Genomic DNA, 13,892 nt, shown 5'->3' with positions numbered 1-13,892 from the left:
CCTGAGACACTCCCTTGATTGTGCTCTCTGTTCAGTCCTGATTCATTAGCATTTTCTGTATCATACTTTTCAGTTCCGCAGAATCATTAGTAGTGTTGCCAGCAGAGTTGCTAGCTGAATTGTCTTTCCACTGTTGAGAATTTGATGCTTGCCCCCTTGGTGGAATGTAGGGGTTCGAGCTCTTGTTGCTATAATTGTTATTGTTGTAATTCCCTTGATTTGGATTTCCCTGATCATTTCTGCTATAATTGTTCCCTTGAAATTGTTGTTGAGGCTTTTGCCATGGGTGATGGCCCGGATCTTGATAATTTTGCCTTTGATAGCCCCCTTGCGAGTTGTTGATATAATTAGCATCTTCATATTGTTGTTGCCCATCTTGGTACATCCCTTCAGGGACTTGATACATGCCCTGTGGAAGAGGTGGTAACTCGTCAACAACATTTACCCCTTTTTCATCTTTTTCTGCCAACTTCTTTGATAATAGATCCACCGTGGTTTGCAATTGAGCAAAGGCATGATCTCTCTCATGGTTTTCTTTTGCAACGGCAGCTAGTGATGGACTACTATAAGAAAGACTCTCACTATCAGTTGAATGCCAAGCTTGATTGTGGGTGGTGAGTTTATCAAGCAAGCGGGTTATGACGACAAATGACTTGTCCATGAAGCATCCTCCCGCGGCAGTATTGAAAGCAATCTGATTCATTGTATCTAAGCCCTTGTAGAATTTCTCCGTGAGAATAGCATCCGGAAACCCGTGAGTTGGAGATTGAGCTAGATAATACTTGAACCGCTCCCATGCTGAATATAATTGTTCCCCCGGGAGCTGTTTGAACTCAAAGATCTTATCTCGAAGTTCAACCTTTTTGCTCGGTGGGAACCACTTCTTCAGAATGTATTGGCCAGCTCGCTCCAGGTATGGATAGAATTGCTGGGAAGCTTTTCATACCATTCCCTTGCTTGGCCAGCCAAGGAATATTTGAAGACCCGTAACCGCAGTGCATCAATAGAAACAACACCTTGGGATTGTTGAGAACATACATGCAAGAAGTTCTTCAAATGTCGAAGTGGACAATCCTCCGAAGAATTTCGGAAATATCCTTCAAGTTTCAGCAGCTGATAGATAGAACTATCAATTTTGAAGGTAGCATTTCCAGTTCTAGGAGGAACCACAGCAGAAGCATAATCACCTTCATTGATGAATTCAGCAAATAAGAAAACAAGAGTTTCATCATGGTCTAACAGATTTCAGGTCTAAAAACAAGCAAGGCCAGGCTGAACTCCTAATGACAAGAACCACACAAGTAGCAGTTTTATGTACATAGAACAAGACAAAAGTCCAAGTGATGAGAGGGGAAAACAGTAGCATAGAGAGGAAATGAGGTAAGAGAGTGTCAATCAAGGCAAAGAAACAAAGAAAGAAAGGGTATGAACACCCAAACTATTTTCAGTTTCAAGAAATCAAAGCAAATAAAGCAGGGTAAGAGGATTAAGTTAACAGGAATGTATTCTTTGCAGCTATTCCTAGATTAAATTAGTGTCAAGTTCATTTTAATGTTTGATTGCCAAAACAAGATAGCACAGAGCAATCATAAGTGTAGAAAACAATTTCAATCTAGTTTTTTTTAGCCTGTCACATGATTAAAAGCCTAAATGATTCAAACAGTAAGTTCAAATAATTCCAGATTCCCCAGTTTCATTAGTTAAGGTCAAAACAAGTTCAATTTCAGAGTTTTTCCAAGCAAAGGTTCAACTGCAAATCATAAGGTGTCTCTAACAACACCTGGTCTTATAGGGACACTGGTAAAGTTTTCAAATGATAGTATAACTCAGTTTTACTCCCAAAATCACACAAATGAGCCAAAGGCACAAATAGATATCAAGTAGGCACATATAGTAATCAGAACTAGGCAAAACCAAAAGAAATATCAAACAGATGCAGTAGCAGTTCAGGGAATCCAAAGTGAGACTAAAGAGGAGCATGATACTATTCCTAGGTGCAAGTACATGTCAGTTATAGGCTTAATCAGAAGGAGTTTAAAGAAGGCACACTTAAAGTTAAACTATATGATCCAGTTAGGGAGGTATAGTGTTTATGGTACTCACCCTAGGTCCCAAGTGGTATATTAAGTCATGGTGCTACTCAAACAATAAGCAAAGACAAGGTACAAACATATAAGTTACAGAACTGATCAGGAAAATGGCAAAGGAAAAGACAAACAACACAGATATTGAACCTAGTCTTTTCAAGCAGTCTTAGGCTTAGTTTTAACCCTCCTATGCCTATCTTCTATGTGATACACTATGTTAAAAAGTTCCAAGGAACTATGACCAAGAACCAACTTAAAGGAGCACAAGATATAAGAAAGAACAAATTACAGGATATTCCAGGTAAATAACAGGTAAGAAGGGAAGACAGGTCACACAACAGTCTAAAAAAAACTAGTTTAGACTTCTTATACTTAGTTTTAACAAGAATTTAAACCTCCAACCTCCATACACTTCTACCTCTTCTAAATAGGTTAACAGAATAGGTATTGACAACACACACAGTGTTCAAAATGACACTTAGATTTTCTCAGAAATCAATAAGACTAGCAACAGGTGATATAGAACATCAAAAACAGTCTTTTGCACTCAGGTTCTTATTTTAAAGACCACATATCTCACTAATAGTTTCTAGAATTTCAAACAAGTTTCAAGGTCTAAAAAAACCAAGTCCAGAATCCACTCAACCCTTTAAAAGACACTTAACAGGACCAAAGCAAGACAAGACAGTATCCAAACAAGGAAGAAACAATTCCATAAATCAATCAAGTTCTTCATCTTTAAGTTTTAACAGCCTCATAACCACACAAGGAATCAAAGGTGCAGGTTTTTAAAAAGCATTCATGTAAACACTAGGCAGGTTGTTTATTTGAGGATCCAAAACAACCCTTCAAGTCATCTAAATATCTTCTAGTTAGTCAATTTTGATGAGGATAAGTCTGAGAAATTATTATTTTCCTTAAAAGTCTTTTTGACACTAAAAGGAGCCAACAGTACAAGTTTTCAGAACTAATTAGTCCAAATTCAGACAAACCACATAGAAATCAGTAACACCTATTCATCCTTCCAATTTTTAAGTTCAAACAGTTATAAAATGGAGGGAACACAACCAGAAACCAGTGAATCATTTTTAAAGATCCTATTAGATTTTGGAAGCTCATCTTTTAGAAATAAAACCAAGTCAATCAGGCAAACTAATAGACAAAATCAATCAGACAGGATCATCTTCACAACATAATGAATAGGAATCAACAAAAACCAGACTAAATACCTAAATTTCTAATGAAACAGTACCACATAACAAAAGCTAGAACCTCAAACAACTTAATACAACAGGACTGAACTCCAAACACAATCCTTTATGCCCTATCTTTACGTTCCAAATTTCCAGAAGAAAAACAAACAAATAAGACCTCAAACATGATTAAAAAAAACAAAAACTCAATCACATTATAGCTATTTAAACATCATCAACACTATATTATCAACTAAACTGGGCCGAAATGTATTCAAATAAGTGAAATAAATCCTCAAAGTACATATTTAAACAACAATGCAGTTATTTAAACTCATATGAAAACTAAAATTGAATAAAAGAGTAGTATAGGGATATAACCTCTTACAAAGGCAACCCAAGGATCAAATGGAGAGATTGAATCAATGCTCTTCAACAACAATCACTCAAAAACCTCTTGCAAAAGCCTTTTTCTTCTTGATTTTCAGAATATATCATATAGTATTTTCGAGTAATATCTTATATATTATAGTAGTATATTGTAGTATATGTATATATTTGGTAATGTAGATATATAAGTTATATAAGTTATGGAGTTTTAGGCAGATTAGGATGAAGAACTCAAAACCCTAGCAGTCGGGTAATATCAGTTCTCCAAAAAAGAATCCCCTTAAATTTTTACACACCCTTTCTATTTATAACATGCAAAATAAATTTAGGGATAAAAATGAAAGATTCTAGGTCTCCCCAACCGAATTTCCCCCTAAATTCCCCAACTCATCAGCAAAATCAAATTCAAACAAGTAATGACAAAATAAATACAGCACATTGTACTAAATCGTACTAAAATCCCTAATTTTTAGCAAATTGTACAAGGAATAACAAAACGAAATCAAATCGTACATACCAGGTGGCAAATCATACGCCAACACACACAAAACAACAAAATCATACCAACAACAAACAAATAGGACCTTTAAAATCTCATCCAAGGCGTACACGTAGCCAACATGAAGAGAGGGTTCACAGCCGTCGAGCAATTCGCCTCACACCCCCTTTTGGGGTGGTATGGTAGCACAAGATGGCTAAAGCCTTAATGGCTCGCCCATGGCACCCCACACAACAACAAGGAGTGGGGAAATACCTGATTCAGGCCAAAAAGGGTGAAAACACGGTGGAGGGGCGGTGGCTAGTGGTGGAAACCCTAGCGCCGCCATCAGATTCTCTCAAAGAGAGAGAGAGAGAGAGAGTCGTTTAGGTTAACGCGTAAAACGAAAAGCTAGGGGGGGAGTATATTATTTATTCCCTCCTTTATAAAATATAACACAACTTTTTTTTAAACTATAACATATAATTTAAGTTAATTAACTTAAAACGCCCTCGTAAAATAATATTTTGACGAAATAAAAATTATAATACGTTGTTTTAAAACACGAGCTTCAAAATGAGCCTAATATTGATATACTTCCGCGTAATATTTAAAAATGTGAAAAATGCAATCAAAATGAGCCGTAATTCATATGTCGTCTTAATTAACAATTTTTCCGAGTTAAACGGAGTAGGATATGTACTTCCTTTTTGAATTATATTTATGAAAGTAAATAACTCGTAATTTTCTTGCAATTGTCAATTTTTACATAATAATTAATTAAATGTCAATTTTTGCAATTTTCTCGGGATTTTGAAATTTTAATTTTTGAAATTGCATCCTTGCTCCGTCTTTGAATCGGGAATTTTGAAAATTAAAATACGTGTCTTATGAAGCTAAAATTACGTGTCAACACTAGGTTCGAGTAATCTACTTGTTAACTTAAATTATTTCTATCTATGATTCTCTGTCATTGTCGCACTTAAGTTCTTCTTCCTCCAGATTATCTTATTTCCTTACTCTTGTTCGTCTTGATTAGCATCCAATTCATCTGTTAGCACCTTATCTCATAATTGTTCATGAAACTTTCCTAAGGTGTTCTCGGTATCCCTAATTCCTCTTATTTCAGTTCCTCCTTACCTTCCAATTATGTCCTGAACTCCTCTCTTGATTTGCATTTAATCAATTGTGATTTCCAATGCGTACTCTAAATCTCATGTCATTCCATCATTAATGTTACCCACTTTGATAAGCCCTTACTCCCTTATATGTAACAAGTGTCATATTGCAAGTATTAGGATCTACTTCTGACTTCCTTTTTGTCCGGTTAATTGGGCATAAAGTAAATTCGAGTCTCTAGGTCCGACATCATCAAAATAAGGGAAAGGGTGAAACAGCACATCATGTTGCCTTTCTTAGTAGCATTCCGCATCTTATTTGCTCGTTGGATGGTATCGAAACATCGCTATCATTGCCTCGGTCTCTTTTTTCAACCTTAAAGTCCTAGACCTTTCGTCTAACAAATAACGTTGCCATTCTAGGTACCAATATGCATACATGCATATAATATAAGTAATTTCAATAGAGTGATTTAGTATAACCTGTAGGCGGTCTGCCCCGATCCTGAATGTGAGAGCTTCTGTCAGATGCATTGCGAAGCGAAATCCTCTTATTCTCATCAACTACTCTCCTTTTTGCGTCCTAACTATCCTCTTCATCCTGTACGTACCTCATAACATATACTGGAGATCCTTGATTAACAGACGCCCAGGACTGAGGACTAATCTGGTTCCTTCGTCACGCTAACATCTGTAGCGGCTTTAACATAGTGTTGTACCATTCGGGAAACCGGAGGTGTAAACTCCTACTCTGCTCAACAGGGCCTAAAGGTGAGACTAACACCTGTGGTAGGGTCGTATCCGAAACTGCTCGGACAGGCATCTCATAGGAGCCCTCAGATGGATCCTCCTCAATAGAGGTCATAATCTCAGAAGGGTCTGACTCGATGGTGATCTCCGAGGGGTCTGTCTCGATGATAATTTTAGAGGGGTCTGTCTCAATTGTATAACTTACACCCTCCTCTCTTCTGTAACCTCTCGAGTTGTATCGGTTGGTGGCACTGGTCTAATATCAACCCTTGGGGCCTTCCCCACGCTCTTAATAGCTGAAACTTTTCTCTTCATCCGTAATACTGCAAAACGGAACAAATGGATCAGGAATAAATTTTCCTACGTTTTTGGCTCTATCGCACGATCTAGATCATGAAGAAAGGAAGTATTCCTAAATATCCTGTAGCCTCCTGTTTATAAGTATGGCACGGTTCATACCCATAAACAAGACTCTACTAGACACGGCTCATAGACATCCCTAGGACTGACTTGCTCTGATACCAAGTTTGTCACACCCCACCGAGGAGCATGACGGGCACCGACCCATAGGTTGGATACTACCTGGCGTAACATATACCATGATTATCATATAATATAACTCGAGGGACACCTGCACGCAAAAAAGACCCAAATACAGAAATATGCAATAGCTCAACATATAGATAGGCGAGCCGACAAGGCCGCTGCAACATCATGAGTGTCATAAAGCCGGCAAGGCTATCAAGAGAATGTCAAAACCAAAATAGGGCCGACGAGGCCAGACATATCATCTATATACCCCACTGTATATATTTATATATATATATATATATAATATCATCATCATAACGTACCCGGCCTTTTCAGGACTCGGTGTGTAATGTACCCAGCCCTTTAATGACTCGGTATGTAACGTACGCAGCCTTTTCGGGACTTGGTGTGTAACGTACCCGGCCCTTTCGGGACTCGGTGTTTAATGTACCCAGCCCTTTTGGGACTCAATGTTTAATGTACCCAGCCCTTTCGGGACTCGGTGTGAAATACCTAACTGATCAGTGGTTGCACAATAGGTGCCGTACCCGGCCGACTATAGCCGGCTCGGTGTAGTAAAATAGTGCATACATATATATATATATATATATATATATATATATATATATATATATATATATACAATGCATGAGGAGCCAATGAAATACTACCGGGCCATTCGGAGTGACGTAAGGTCGGTAACCTCCGAATGTATTATGGAACTCATATCGAAGCCAAGAAATAACTCAGTAAGAGTAATCATAATGATATTATGAGAATCTTTTATGAAGCATATCCAAGTATTTAACAATCAATCAACATCTCAACAAGGAACGTTTATATAGGCATTGGAACAAGAATAGAGCGGAGCCATTACACTATGCACGCTAGTAGACTTCTAGGATTCGTTCCAAAGGAAATGAAGATAGCAACACCTTACATACCTTATTCGTTAAGCCGCCACTCAAAAGAATCCTCTTTTCTGATATTTGCCCTTCATCCAAACCTATGTTGAGAAATATATCCTTAATCATATTTACATCATGTTCATACATCAACTTAGATAAGTTGTATATCGAAGGATAATTCGGGTTACGAGAATTCGGGCAGCATTTCCCCTATATCGTCTACTTCCTCCAAAATTTCAAAACAGCTCCAAAATATCACTAGCAACATCAAAAATAACATAATCAAGATACTACATGACAAACATATTCAAATCCGTCCAAAACTTCCTTCGAAAATCAGTCCATAAGCCAACAACATCAACATATCAAACTACGACCTTTATACTATGTTTTTCTTCACTTTAAACCATTAAGTCCTCCAAAAACAACTCAATTCAACATATACAACAATCACATATAATCAACATTCTTATTACTTCATTAACAACATCCACCACAAGTTTTATTTCGTCTTTTAACCAATTTAACTTAATACGAGACAATTCTAGCAAGATTCACCACGAATTAACTTAAATCATTAATCCTAGGGGAAGAATCTTACCTCAATTGAACGGATACTCCTTGGCACTAGCTTGACTCGAGCTTCACCTTCACCTACACAATACCACCATGAACGCGAAGTTTATGAGCTTATACGCACCTCTCGAGCCTCACTGATGGCTAACTCTAAAAATCTATGACCAAAATTTGCATATGGATTTGAAGGAACAAGTATCTATGTTGTAGAGTATTCTAGAGCTGGGAAATGATCAAAGAAATGACCAAGAGGGCCCTTTTATACTTCCCAAGGTCGGTTCCACCGACTCAGATTTTGCTCTTCGCATTCGCGGAGAAGCCTCTAACAACCTATCTTAGAACGCCCATAACTTTCTACCTTGATGTCGTATCGACGAACGGTTTGTTGCATTGAAAACTAGACTCAATGAACTTTAATTTACATAGGTTATGCATTCCATAACTCCGCATATTATAGGAGACACACCTCCTTCAAGTTGGATAAAAAATTATGTCCGGAATTCTGCCAAGTTTTCTCAAAATTTTGACAAACTTAATTCCTTCATTTCACTTGATCCCTAAACCTTTAGACAGTTGCTTAGCACTTATTAAAAGTATTCTTTAACCTCATAAGGGTTCCATGACCTCTCTGAGCTTGCGTTAGTTTACTTACGACGCGAACAACACGAAAATTTTTGAGATGTAACATTTTCAGGGAAGAAAAGATGAGATTTTTGGGCTTAAAGGACAAAAAAAAAAAAGGGAAATCCACTTGGACTAAATGGAGATAAGATGTCTTTGGGTATGAATATAAGTTGACTTTGACTTATTGAGCTTCAAAATGGATAAAAATGGATTTAAATAAACTTTCTTTCTATACATACATATATATATATATATATATATATATATATATATATATATATATATATATAGAGAGAGAGAGAGAGAGAGAGAGAGAGAGAGAGAGAGAGAGTAGTGACTCTACTTGGGAGAAATCTCAAGTGTGTCTTAGTCCGGCAATAAAGTGAGTTGAACACTTATAGGGATTTTGAAACCAAAACCCCCTTATTCTAAGGGGGATATTTACCAAAATTTGAATTTTATGATAAATGAATGGCAATTTTTTCTAAAAATTAAACACTTTAGCAAATAAACACATTAATAGCAAATCCTCAAAAACCCCAAGCAAAACCCTAGTTCTAGCACAGACCTCGAATTCCCACGTTCTAGCGTGCATTATGCCAACAGGTCCCACCACCAACTCTAGCGGAGAAGTTGAGTCACCCTTTTTTTTCCAGAAATAGAATAGAATAAAGAATGAGATAGTCTATATCCTGTATCGATCATAGGATCACTCTATGAATAGGTCAATTCTCTGTGACTAGCCTATAGTTTACCATCATGGTGAACCCACAATTCAATATGATATGGGGGAGATTAATGCTATGATAATACGTGAAAATCTCCAATACGCTGTTGTTGGAAAATTCACGAATGGTTGGAATGATATTACTGCACTACGTACGGCCATTCCAAAGCAATGTGAACTCAAGGGAGAGCATATTATTGTATATTTGTGTAATAGACATGTTCTTATTAGGTGTAGCTTGTTTGAAGATTATGTTGCACTTATGTCCAAGTCTTCCTTTTGGATTAAGGATAAAAATTTATGTTATCCCATGAGAACGTTGAAGTGGGATCCTTGGTTCACGCCGGAGGAAGAAACAAGTATTACTATAGCTTGGATTTCCTTCCCAACACTTGCACCTCATTATTTTGTGGAGGAGGTATTGTTTTCATTGGCTTCGGCAATGGCGAAGCCATTGACACTTGTCTTAGCTACAAAAAAAAAGCGAGACCTAGTTGTGCTCGTGTGAAGGTGGAGGTTGATTTATTGGAGAAACATCCTACAAGAGTGCAAATTAATGTTATGGATGCTAAGGGTGATGTTAAATCTCGTTGGGTGAAAATCCAATATGATTTCATGCCCAAATATTATAAGGAGTGTTGTCTTCAAGGACATGATGTGAATAGGTGTTGGAATTTACATCCAGAGTTGATGCTGGATAAGGAAAACAATGGTGAAGGTGAAGGAGTTCAAAGAAATAAGGAGGCAAACCCTAATAATGAAGAAGGAAACAACAGAAGCAATCAAACTCAACAACTCATATTAAGATAAGAAATAATCACCAAACATCAATAATCATGGTTTACCACAACCCCAGAACGAGAAGTTTAGCTCCACATAGACATGGAGGAAAAGTAACAAATCATTCAAAGAAAATATAAAAACTAGTAATAAGGAGAAGAAAAGATAAAACCCAATAATCTCTGGCCTCCACGGCGGCTCCTACTCTCTCTAGGTCAAAAGTCATCTATTCTAATGTAAAAATGGCTATTTATAAGCTAGGGCAAAATATGAGATAAGTGGGCCCAATCCCGATCTAAATAGGACAACTGACGTCGCTTGTGCGTTGGCTGTGCATCGCACGGTCATCGCATAACCTCTTTTATGTTCTTCTTGTGCGGCGCATGACCAACGCATGGTCTGTCTAAGATTCAGGAATGGTGTTTTTGTGCGCTGGCTGTGTGGCGCATGACCAGCGCATGAGACCCTTCAGTGGTCAGATTTTGCCTTCAAGTGCTGGAACTTCCTTTGCAACGTTCAATCGACGTACACAGCCTCGGAATCACTCAAAACTGCCCGGAATACCCTTCGTTGGTCCTTGTTGTACCTATTCATATAAACATACCAACATAAGCTCATATACAACAATTCACATTCAAAACTGTGATGAAAGTGCTAAGAAGTAAAGTGTAAATGACACTAAATCTAGATATTTGTGCCAAATATCAATGGTGTTCACATAGACTTTGCTCGCCCTCGAGCAACCACTTATCATACATTCCCCAGTACTTTACTTAGCCATGCCACTCAAACAGGTCTACATCAGAATTCAGTGGATATCAAACAAATATTTGATATGCAAGAAAGTCTTTCTTCCATAACCAAGTTCTCCTATCTAAAATTTTCTTTCTTCTTTCCAAAGCTTCCTCTTCTTTAGTTGAATCTTCCAATCTTAGTAACAATCTTGGGCTAGCAGAAGGTTTCTCCGATTTACTTTTCTTTTGCTATATTTCTCTACATGGTATCAGAGCCATAGCCATATACGTTGGCTTCTAGATATATTTTCAAGATCGGGTTAGTGGTCGATTCAATTGTTTTTTTCTAAATGGATGTGTGTGGTCGAGCTAATGGACTGGGGATGGAATTATTGAACCAGTCCAACTACAAGGTATGGAAGACCTGTTTGGAGTCGACCTTGTTGGCGAGGATTTGTAGAAAGTTGTCAATGGGAGTAACACAAATCCTCCTACCGATGCACCGGAAAATAATGACGCACGTAAGAAGTGGAAGCAGATTAATGCCAAGGCGGAGTTCATCCTGAAGAGGTCCATCTCTCCTAGTTTATTTGATCATATTATAAGGTGTAAATCAGCTCATGAAATATGGAGGACCCTTGATCGTTTGTTCAACAAGAAGGATGAAGCTCGGCTACAGATTTTGGAGAACGAATTGGCCAACACCATTCAAGGTAATCTTTCTATTGCTTAGTACTTCTTGAAGATTAAAAACTTATGTTCTGAAATATCTCTATTAAATCCGGACGAGGCTATTTCTGAAGCACGAATGAGAAGAATTATCATTCGTGGTTTGAAGTCAGAATATATTCCTTTTGTTACATCAATTCAAGGATGGGCTCAACAACCATCCTTGGAGGAATTTGAGAATTTGTTATCGTCATAGGAGTTATTAGCAAAACAGTTGGTTGGTGTCTCTGTCAAAGAAGGTGAAGGAAATGCTCTTGTAGCCGATAAGAGGAACTTTAAAAGAAAAGCAAGAGATAGGATACACTCTCGCTCCTCAGGTGGTTCAAGCTCGCCAGGAAAGAAGGAAAAGTCTTCTAACAATCACGGTAAGAATCCTCCCAAATGCTATCGGTGCGGCAAAATAGGACACATAAAAAGATATTACCGAGTCAAAGAGAGTAATATGGCCCAACTGAGAAAGCTGCTGAAGAAGAAGAAGACTGGGGAAAGTGCTTTGTAACTGAGACTCGAGCAGTAGATGCCATGGCTTCCATTAATTTTGAAAAAGACTGGATTGTGGATTGAGGATGTGGGCACCATCTCACCGGGGATGAATCTAAATTTTCCAACTTCCGAAAATACTATGGTCGTGATGTCATTGTAACAGCAGATAACTCAGTTCATCATGTGGAGAAGGAAGGCTCTGTTGTCATCAACGGGAAGCAGGAGGAATCTATCACTCTCAATAGTGTCTTTCATGTTCCAGGTATGAGGAAAAATCTATTTTCAGTTGCAAATGTCGTAGATGCTGGAAGTTATCTATTATTTGGCCCACATGACGTGAAGTTCCTTCAAAATATCAAAGAACTCAAGGCAGATATCATTCATACCGGTAAGAGAGTTAATGATTTATATGTCTTATCTGCCTCTAATTCATATATTGAGAAGATGAGTAGCAATGATAATACATATCTGTGGCATGCTAGACTTGGGCATCTTAGCATGGATAAATTAAAAGCTATGGTGAAATTCAATCTAGTAAAAGGATTACCAAACTTAAGCAACTTTGGTGGAGGAGATATTTGTGAAGGATGTCAATACGGAAAGGCACATCGTCTTCCGTTTGACAGATCCTTGTCAAGATGCAGTGCTCCTCTAGAACTAATTCACAGTGATTTGATGGGGCCAACAAGAACTCCTTCATTCTCCGGCTATTCTTATATGTTAATTCTCATTGATGATTTTACTAAATTCACTTGGGTTTACTTTGTGAGGCATAAGTCAGAAGTTTTCAGCAAGTTTATGGAGTTCAAAGAAATGGTTGAAAGCGAGCTCGGTTCTAGAATAAGGCGGTTACGGAATGATAATGGTGGTGAGTTCACTTCTGAAGAATTTCTCTCTTTTTGTCGTCAGCATGGTATTAAAAGAGAACTCACCTGTGCTGATACACCACAACAAAATGGAGTGGCAGAAAGAAAGATTCGACATTTAACCGAGACATGTAAAAGTTGGCTTCATGCCAAAAATTTACCTGGAGCCTTATAGGCTGAAGGTATGAAATGTGCAACATATGTGATCAACAGGATGCCGCTTTCTCCAAACAACATGAAGTCACCCTATGAATTAATGTTTGGAGAAAAGCCTAGCATCAAACACCTAAGAGTTTTTGGCTCTATCTGTTATGTTCATATCCCAGATTCTCAACGAAGCAAGTTGGATGCCAAGGTAAGGAAATGCATCTTTGTTGGATACGACGAAAGGAAAAAGGGTTCGAAGTGCATGGACCCGAAAACTCATCGCTTCATTGTTTCTCGTGATATCGTATTTGATGAAGTCTCCTCGTATTATGGAGCAGCTTCAGAAGGAGAGGGTTTTAAAATCTTGAATCCTGGAGTTCCAAGCTTACCCATCACAGGTGTTTCCTCAGATAGTACAGCTGCAGATGAGCTAGGAGAAAGGGGGAGCCCGGGAACTCAACAATATGAAGCTCAACAAGAAGATAATTCACGTGATTCACAAAGACCAAGAAGAACTATTGTTAAGCCAGCCCGCTTCAGAGATGAAAATTTTGTTAGTACATATTCTTGCTTCTTTGCAGGACCAATTGACAATGAAGAACCTTCCTCGTTTGAAGAAGCTAAAGGATTCAAAGAGTGGGAGCTTGCTATGAATGATGAAATGGAGGCTTTAATGAAAAATCAAACTTGGAGTCTTGTACCAAAGCCCAAAGACGTACAACCCATATCTTGCAAATGGGTTTACAAAATTAAAAGAAGAGCAGATGGCAG

General features: G+C 37.9%; 1 non-coding gene across 1 annotated transcript; it reads left to right on the top strand.

The window, feature by feature from the left end:
- Positions 1-749: 749 nt before the first annotated feature.
- Positions 750-855, top strand: LOC132634440 (small nucleolar RNA R71). The gene has a single exon (XR_009580163.1). It is a non-coding gene; the product is annotated as a small nucleolar RNA R71 (small nucleolar RNA).
- The last annotated feature ends 13,037 nt before the right edge of the window (positions 856-13,892 follow it).

Source organism: Lycium barbarum, chromosome 3, assembly GCF_019175385.1.
Source record: "Lycium barbarum isolate Lr01 chromosome 3, ASM1917538v2, whole genome shotgun sequence".
In the NCBI taxonomy this organism is placed as follows: Eukaryota; Viridiplantae; Streptophyta; class Magnoliopsida; order Solanales; family Solanaceae; genus Lycium; species Lycium barbarum.
This window is presented reverse-complemented; position numbering and strand designations above follow the sequence as displayed.